At 26.7% G+C, this 8,718-nt stretch overlaps 1 protein-coding gene across 1 annotated transcript in view; it reads left to right on the top strand.

Moving 5' to 3' along the window:
- The window catches only part of LOC136084821 (uncharacterized), a 122,411-nt gene that overhangs the window by 64,679 nt on the left and 49,014 nt on the right, over positions 1-8,718 (top strand). The gene's annotated exons all lie outside the window — the stretch shown is intronic.

Here is an 8,718-nt window from a genome sequence, read left to right on the forward strand (position 1 = left end):
ATCTTTTTTGTTCTCATTTCTTTTTCTTTTTTTTATTGTCTGTTTTTCTATTTGTTTTTTGTTAACAATATTTGCCTTGGTGTGTGCTTAATGGAAAAGCTATAAAGGTTAATTCTAATTAGTTTACAAAAACTGTACTATTGAATATTATCAATGGTCAACAAAGTTTTTTTAATTAAATTAAAAAAAAAATAGTAATAATTATGAATACCAATATATGATAGGATAGGGCTGAAGGTTATTTTATGGTCAAAAAAACTAATATTTTGCATTTCAGAAAGCCATAGATTTGGGCAGGGAAAGATTGTGTTCTGTCTAAACCTTTGGTGCAATGTTCATCCACCTGTAAGTTCCTTTATGAATGTTTGTGTTTAGTTTGAACCTGTGGTGCGTTGTTCATTCACTTGTAAGCTCCTATATGTATGTTTGTGTTCTGTCTAAACCTCTAGCACACTGTTTGCTCACTATTAAGTAACTACATGCAAGTTTTTTGTTCCATTTAAATGATGTATTGAGAGCTCATTTACCAAATATTGACTTTAACTATAAAACTTACACTCGCCTTTTCAAGTTTTCTGTTTTTTCTAATGTGTTTGTTCTAATGTTTTTTCTAATGTGTTTCTAAAATACTGTGTTCATTGTTTAAAAGTACTGCTTACAAGGAGTAACTTCTTCTAACTATTCCAGATCAGGTCAGGTTCTTAATCATTAAGATTACCCTGCTACTGGTATTATGTAACCCAGTACCAACGATGCCCTTCTGCCTTGTAGGGTTTGCTTTTTTAGGCAAGGGCTTGGAGAAAAAAACTCTGACTTAGAGTTCCTCTGCCTTGAGGTACCTAGTTAAATAAAGGCTAGAGATGATGTCTTGATAAAAAAAACTCACCTTGGGTAGATGTTAACTGCATCCAGCTACTATTTTATAGAAGACCTTCTAGGCAAAGACTTTAGAGGGTAAGCAGAATAGTTCTGTTGACCAGCCTTATACCCATTCTTATTAGCATTATACCCATTCTTCATCTATTAGACTGGCATAGATATAAATCTGTATTACATTGTTTCCTGCCTAGATACTGGAACTTCGAGACTATTCATAGTTTTTGTTATAAACCGAAAAATAATACTCATATTTTTTGTCGGCGTCTCCTTGATAGTGGCTGTGCAACTCTTCTTATTTACTCATAGATTATTTATCCTTATGAGTAAATAATCTATGAGTAAATAATCTAAATAATAAATAATCTCCTAATGAGGGTACAGCTCTAAAACTCAGTTTTAGTGCCACAGAGGCTGCTTAGGTGCTAGTGGCTGCTTAGGTGCTAAAACTTAGTTTTAGTGCCACAGTGTCACAGAGGCTGGCTGGTAGTACGGTCTCCTGAACTCTGTGGTAGCTCTTGGAGAGGCTGATTCCATCAACAGTTATAAAATATCAGAGTATATACATAGTTCATTGCTTGGGATGCTGGGCTCTATCTATGAACAAGTAAAGCTCTCTCTCTACTAATAAATGTGCCTTCAACATAACCTCCTGGATCCAAGCAGGTATGGAAGCTTTTTTTCCATTGTGTCAGTTACAAGTCAAGTCTCATGTCAACTATTACAAGTCAACTCCATGGTTTTCTACAATGACTACAGCGTCATTAAAAAAGGTAGGTCTAACATTTCATCTCTAATTCATGGGGCTGATCTTAAAATTAAAATTTCATGGGATTGATCTCCCAAGGATTAGGGAGAACTATTTGCAAAAAACTTTTCTTCTAATTTGACTCTAATTAAAATTCTAATTAAACAGGTTAATCTAATTAAACATTCAAATTACTTCAGCTTTCATGGCTAAATTTGTTTACCAATTAAAATTTTCTATGGCTTGTGGTGCAGACAACATTCCTGTCTGGATCACAAGCCATAGAAGATTTTAATTGGTATGATCGTTTACTACTGACCTTTCATGGAAATCATATATACAATCAATTGCAAAGTTAACATCTGCTATGGTTGCATCTCTTTGTTGTGCTTGCCATTATTTTACCCCTAATTCTATTCTCTACCTCTACTAATCTCTATTTTGTCCCTATATAGAATAATGTTGTCTTATTTAGGATGGTTCTTCTAACAATAATCTTGTTCTTTTAGACAAAGTTCAAAAACACATTGTAAATTTAGCTGGACCTGCTTTATCTGGCAAGTTTGAGTCACTCTGCCATTGTTGTAATGTTGTTTTTTTTCCCTAAAAATACTGTAATGGTTGCTGCTCAAATGAGCTAACATCTCTTTTTCCATCAATGGAAACTCATTCTCACTTAACTTTTCATTCAGCAAATTTGCATCCTTTTACTTTATTTGTCTCTTCTAAAAGCTCTAAAAGCTTTCATTCTTTTAGTTCTTTTATTGCACATCAAAGATTTGGAACTCTCTCCCATCTTCATGGTTTCTTGACTCATACAACTTAAAATTAAGTCTTTTTTCAATCTAGCTTTTTAAGTATATCCTTTGTTTTCTAGTAACTTCCAACTTAATAATGGTTGCTTGCAGCCTTGTTAGGAGTAAATTGGAGAAAATTTTATGTAAATTAATTGTTTTTTTTTATTTTATGTTTTGTGTAAATTAAATATTTTGTTGCAATGTGTTGTTTTTTAATTTGATTTGTTATTTTTTTTTTAATGAATGTTTTGTTTTTGAACTTGATTTGTTATCATTTCATTATTTCATATTTCATAAAATTTTCGCACAAGTTCAGCAAGATGGCTCAGGCTGGCACTGCATATATATATATATATATATATATATATATATATATATATATATATATATATATATATATATATATATATATATATATATATATATATATATATATATATACATATATACATATATATATATATATATACATATATATATATATGTATATATATATATATGTATATATATGTATATATATATATATATATATATATATATATATATATATATATATATATATATATATATATATATATATATGTATATATGTATATATATATACAGTGCTGGCAAAAAGTCTTGCAATAAGGCACAATTTTATACAAATCAATGTTTCCATGCCAGTAGGCTCAGTGTTATTATCTTATATTTTTATCTTTAAGTATAAATATATTTATAAAGACAATTTTTTAGCTTAAACAGTTAATTCAGTGAAAATCATGGCTAAGATTCGGCAGCTTAGTAAAGAAGAAAAAGCATGCATTCAACGTCTTGCTAAAAGTGGTATGTCTCATGCAGACATTGCAACAATTTACATGGTTGAATGCACTGCAATTTGGCGTGTTGTAAAGCAGGTTATCCCACTGTCTTCTAAAAAGAGGTCTGGACGTCCTAGAGTCACTTAACAGCGTACTGACCTCAGGATGGTAACAATGGTCAAGATGAATCCTTCAATATCTTCTGGTGACCTACAGAACAGCATACCAACACTTTCTAATGTCTCAAAGCGTACAATCCGTCACAGACTTTCTGCGGAATTAAACTTACCTGCACAAAGGCCATTAGAGAAGCCATTAGTAACTGAAAAGATGAGAAAAAAGTGCATTGAGTTCTGCAAGAAACATTAAGATTTGACAGAAGAGCAGTGGACACAGGTGATGTTCAGTGATGAGTCCATGTTTCGTCAGTTCTCTGATGTTAAGCTTTTTGTTTGTCGACCTACTAGTTCTAATCCAACCAATCCTAAATACACATGCAAAACTGTGAAGCATTCACCTTCTGTAATGGTGTGCGGTTGTTTTTCTGCTCATGGCCTCGGAAATTTATACTTTTTGCCCAAAGGAGAAACTATGAATGCAAAAAAATACTTCATCGCTTTGGATGAATCTTTAATCAATTTCATGATTATTCATCAGTGCACAATTTTTCAACATGATTCAGCACCATGCCACACTGTGAAGTCTGTGAAGGAGTGGCTTGGATCAAAAAACATACAGTTGCTTGATCGGCCTGAAAATTCTCCAGATCTCAACCCAATTAAAAATCTTTGGATGTTAATCAAGAAGCATGTATCGGCTAAGAACTGCAGTTCATTAGATGGTTTAAAAAATGCTATTCGTCATGTATGGTGTACAGAAATTACATTAGGACTATGTGAAAATCTTGCCAAATCCATGCCCAAATGAATTAGTGCTGTGTTAAAAAACAAATGATATCCTACCAAATATTAATAGTACATCTGTTTAAAATGATTATACGATATAATAAAAATAAATGAACTTGTTTTTGGTGAAAATATAATATTTTTGGAAGTACTATTGTTTTTGGAAGTAATTATGAAAAGTAATTATGATGTTGCAAGACTTTTTGCATTTGTGTACACATTGCAAACATTGATTTGTGTAAAATTGTGCCTTGTTGCAAGACTTTATGCCAGCACTGTATATATATATATATATATATATATATATATATATATATATATATGTATATATATATATATATATATATATATATATGTATATATATATATATATATATATATATATATATATATATATATATATATATATATATATATATATATATATATATATATATATACATGTATATATATAAAACTGCATATTTTTTACAACTATTAGTTTCATGCTAAATGCAATCATCAGGTAAAAAATTTGATTTTTCCTCATGGAAAAATAATACTGTACAAGAAAAAATGTGTTAGAAAAATCTAATCTTTTGGTTTGTGGTTTTCCAGCAAAAATTTCTTCTCATGGTGACACTTGGGTTTTAGTTCGCTTTTTTTGTTTAGTAATTCTTTGGGATTTTTATACAATAAAATTATTAGTTTTTCATATAAGCATAATAGGCATTTTTTAGTAATGCTGTTGTAGGCGAGGGCGCTTTTTATGATAGACCATTTTAAACTGAGTGTTGCTTTTAACTTATCCTTTGTTTCCCTGAGGTATTTTGAAAGTGTGGTTGAATAAGTTTTTTGTTTTTTAACGATTGCTTGTGGTTTGCCTATCTAATTTTCTACACGCCCTCTGTTGAACCTATACATGTTTTGTCAGGTGTGTTTGGGAATGATGCAATGCACTTATAAATTACATTTGTTTTCCTGAAATCTCTATTCATAGGGAAGGTTTTGTTTAGTTTTATTTGCAAGCTAAAACAGCATTTGTGGTCATTGAAATAATTTTATTGTTGTGGTTCTTTTCAATTTTTGCTATGTTACTTTTGCAGCTGTAGCAGACATTTTATTGTGTTGCAATTAGATAGTTGATGAAGTGGATTAGGTTTTCGGAAGTGTTTATCAATTAGTTGTTAGAAAGTTTTGCTTATGGTTGTCAGGAGGCTTTTATTATATGATGGGTAAAACCAGATTATATTTCTTGCTCTTTTCTTTTTCATTTGCGGGCTACTTTTATATATATATATATATATATATATATATATATATATATATATATATATATATATATATATATATATATATATATATAAATTTATATATATATATATGTATATACATATATATATATATATATAAATTTATATATATGTATATGTATATACATATACATATATATATATATACATATATACATATATATATATATATATATATGCATATATATATATATATATATATATATATATATATATATATATATATATATGTATATATATATATATATACATATATATATATATATATACATACTAATCAACGTGTTTAAACTTATGATAAAAATAAACAAGTTTTTGCAATATTACATGAAAAAAAGTTGTTTTTTTTTTTATCGAAAAATCCACCCTTTGCTTTCCTTACTGCACAAACAAGTTTTGGCATACATTTGATTAAATTATCCAAATAAATTGGAGAAATACTTTTCCACAGTCGTTGCAAAATTTACCACAAATGAGTTGTTGATGTAGGAAACTCTTTTCTTACCTCACAATCCAGCTGTTCCCATTGGGTTGAGATCATTGGGGATTGTGGGGCCATGTCATAATTTTGTGTTCTCCGCAAGCTTCTTTTTTTTGTATATAGTTTTTACAGTATTTAGATGTGTGTTTTGAGTCATTACTCTGTGGCATGGTGAACCCATGGCCAATTAGATGCTTTCCACAAGGCACCACACGTCTACATAATATCTTATGACACTTGTTCTTATTGAGAATTCCATTTGTTTTCACAAGATTACCAACCTGATTAGAAGCAAAACAGCCCCACACCATTACTAAACCTCCACCATGTTTGAAAGTAGGCTGTATACACTGTGGATGAAATTTTTCAGTAGCTATTTGTTGCACATAAATTGGTCGCTTTGTTCTAAAAACAAGAAATTTGGATTTGTCCGTCCACAATACATTTCACCAGTCTATATCTGTCCAATTTGAAGGTGCTAGATCCAATTTAAGTCTCTTTTTCCAATTTATTGGTTTTAGAAAAGGTTTTCGAACAGCTACTCTATGATTTAATCATCTATTTCATTTACATAAGAGTATAATTGACTTGTCTTCAGCCTTTGATGTTTTACATAGATGTCCAGTTCTTTTCCTATCTTTATTTGTACCAGTACATTTAAACTGAAAATAGTATCACTCATTGTTGATTGCAGTATTTTCAACAATTTTTGAATATATCTAGTAGAATAACCATCTTTTGCCAGAGCAACAATTGAAGAACGTGTTTCTAGTGATAAATTACATTTCTTTGACATTTTATATTATTTTCAAAAACTTTAGTCTCAAAATAATCAAAATGTACTTTTATAAACTAGAAATTAAAAGATAATATCAAATTTTATTCAGCTATTTAAAATATTTCCTAAATTAGTTTATTAATCCAATATATTGTATTAACTTCGACGAAATTATGCTTTGATGACAAAAGAACAGTTGAATTTTATTTACAAATTTTTTACTAAGTATGTTCAAGCATATTTATAATCCAAAAACGAAGAAAACATAGATTTTGCATTTCAATATTAAAAACACATTAGCACATCTTAATTGAATTATTTTATGTCTTATATACAATTTTAAACTTTAATATCATTTATTTGAAGTTTATTTAAAACATTAGCAAATCTAAATTGAATTAATTTACGACTTATAAAGAATTCTAAAATTTAATATCAATTATTATAGGTAAAAAACTATTAAAACTTTAAGTGACTGGAAACTTTTGCCGGGCAGTGTATATATATATATATATATATATATATATATATATATATATATATGTATGCATATATTATACATACATTACATATATATATATATATATATATATATATATATATATATATATATATATATATATATATATATATATATATATATATATATGTAATGCATACATTATACATATATATATATATATCTATATGTATACATATATATATATATATATATATGTATATCTACATATATATATATATATATATATATATATATATATATATATATATATATATATATATATATATATATATATATATATATATGTGTATATATGTATTTATATGTATATATATATATATATATATATATATATATATATATATCTATATATATATATATATATATATATAATATATATATATAATATATATATAATATATATAATATATATATATATATATATATATATGTGTATATATGTATTTATATGTATATATATATATATATATATATATATATATATTATATATATATATATGTGTATATATGTATTTATATGTATATATATATATATATATATATATATATATATATATATATATATATATATATATATATATATATATATATATATATATATGTATATATCTATGTATATAAAGATATATGATAAAGATATATAATAAAGATATATAATAAAGATATATAATGAAGATATATAATGAAGATATATAATAAAGATATATAATAAAGTTCATACAGAACAAAAATTTCAATAAAAGTGTTTTATATCAGAACTTTTTTTATACATATAGGAGTAGTTTATGAAGGCTGAAATTATGGACAAGTTGATTTTATTTGCATAGAATTTGTTGACTTTATCCACATATGTAAACATTCTACAAAAATGGCATGACCAAATAGTAAATGTTGTTAACCTGCTTTATCTGCCAGGCTTGAACCTCTCGCTTTTTTTTCCTGTTCTTGAACCCTTTGGTTAAAGAACAGGAAAAAAAAAAAAGATGAATAAAACTTTCTTCCATCTTGATGTTTTCCTGATTCATATGATCTTTTCTGTCAACTATTTTCTTGTTCTCTAACTACATTCTTATTTTTCAGTGATTCCAAAGTTAATAGTGATTGCTTGAAGCCTTGTTGGGAATTAAAATATAAAAAAAATTTGCATAAAAAGTTTTATGCAAATAAAACATTCTTTTCTATGTTATATCTAAATTAGGCATTTTATTTAAAATTTTTATTTTTAAATTCAATTTGTTATTATTTTCAATTAATGTATTATTTTTGAATTTTATTTGTTATTATTTTCCATTGCCAAAAAACTTTCGCATGAGGGCAATAAAAAGGCTAGGGCTGCCGCTGTATTTATAGATTTTCTATTTTGTAAAAAAAATATGTGAACAATAAAAATTTCATTAAGTTTATTTTACAAATTTTTTAGTTTTAAAAAAGAGTGAAAAAAATGTAGAAGTATTTGTTATTTAGCATATGCAGAATAAATAATGTCAATAATGTAAATACAGAATGATAATTTCAATA

Source organism: Hydra vulgaris, chromosome 09, assembly GCF_038396675.1.
Source record: "Hydra vulgaris chromosome 09, alternate assembly HydraT2T_AEP".
NCBI lineage: Eukaryota > Metazoa > Cnidaria > Hydrozoa > Anthoathecata > Hydridae > Hydra > Hydra vulgaris.